Source organism: Nannospalax galili, unplaced genomic scaffold (assembly GCF_000622305.1).
Source record: "Nannospalax galili isolate Female #2095 unplaced genomic scaffold, S.galili_v1.0 scaffold307, whole genome shotgun sequence".
NCBI classification, from domain to species: domain Eukaryota; kingdom Metazoa; phylum Chordata; class Mammalia; order Rodentia; family Spalacidae; genus Nannospalax; species Nannospalax galili.
In genome coordinates this window covers 4,211,955-4,213,451 of record NW_008359625.1, presented here as the reverse complement: position 1 = coordinate 4,213,451, position 1,497 = coordinate 4,211,955, and the positions used below count along the sequence as shown (strand labels likewise).

Sequence of the window (1,497 nt, the reverse complement as noted above, 5' to 3'; positions counted from 1 at the left end):
GTGGTGGGGGTGGGTGGATGGGGAGGGCTGGCGCTGCTAGCAGGAACCCAGGTCCTGCTCCCTTCTGGCTTCTGGGGCCTGTGGTCACTTGTCCCTGTCTGAACATGCGAGCTCTACGTGCTCCCAGGGAGCAGTGTGCTGTGCTTGCCTGGATACACCACATTCCCACAGATCCCAAACATATCCGAAGAACGAGCCACTGGAAGGCAGTAGGTCTCTGAATGCACAGAAAGAGACTCTCCTAGACCCTGGGGCTCATCTGGAGTCCAGCCTAAGCCACATCTGCATGATCAAGAAAGAGGGCTGCAGCTGGGGAGAGGCATTGTTGGGGAAAAGCAAATTGTTAGTGATGTGGCTGTTTCCTATAAATTTTTTGTTGTTGTTGTTTTGGTCTTTTGGAGACAAGGTCTCCCTGTGCACCAGCTGGCCTGGAACTCACTATGTAGACCAGGATGGCCTTGAACTCAGAGATTTGCCTGCCTCTGCCTCCCAAGTGCTGGGATTAAGCACGCCTGGCTTTGTTTCCTATAATTTAACAGAGGGGTTTTGTGGAACTTAAGTTTTTTATACTCTTGAAAGTGTGTTTCCATGTCTGAAGGAAAAATGGGGGCTACTTTTGTCTTTTAAATTCTTTTCTGCCTATTAATTCATCCATGTCAGAAAATAGCCTACAGGTAAAGAAGGGGAGTAAAATACAGACTGTCTCTAGTGAGCAGACCAAGGCCTTGTTCCTCTCCTCCTTCCAGTGGGGATTGAGTCCCTAGGTTCTCAGCCTCTGCAGCATTCTCCCTGGGAATGAGGGGCTATTTATGTGACAGGCCACACTGCTTTCTGGGGACTTTGGGGATCAGGAAAGAACCCAATAGGAGATGAGTCCTGAGGCCAAGGGGGTTTGCTCTGCTTGCCATCTTCGGTCTGAGGTGGGCCCCAACCCTGGGTAGCTGTCTCCCGCCTTCAGTGCCCTCTCATTCTAAAGCAGAGATGAATAATAGCAAAATTGCATGGGTTTGTTCTGAGGATGAGACTAATACATTACAAAATGTTTGGAGCAATACATAATGCAGCTAGTATTTGAGAAACAGCAATCCAGGCCAAATGTTACTCATGTTAATATTTCTCACTAAGAGAAATACTTTTGTGGGGAGGGGCTGGAGAGATAGCTCAGTGGTTAAGAGCTCATAGTGCTCTTGTAGAGGACCAGAGTTCAGTTCCCAGCACCCATGTTGGGCAGCTCACAAACGTTTGTGACTGCAGCTCCAGGGAACCTGATGCCTCTGGCTTCCTCTATTACTGCATTCATGTTTACATACATACACACATACATACATACATCACACACAGAGAGAGAGAGAGAGAGAGAGAGAGAGAGAGAGAGAGAATCTCCCTGTATCCCCAACTGGCCTAGAACTCATTATGTAGACCAGGTTGGCCTCCATTTCACCTGTCTCTGCCTTCCGAGTGCTGGGATTAAAAGTGTGCAACACTACGCCTGGCTAG

General features: G+C 48.6%; 1 protein-coding gene across 1 annotated transcript in view; it reads left to right on the top strand.

The window, feature by feature from the left end:
• The window catches only part of Svopl (SVOP like), a 51,745-nt gene that overhangs the window by 30,806 nt on the left and 19,442 nt on the right, over positions 1-1,497 (top strand). The gene's annotated exons all lie outside the window — the stretch shown is intronic.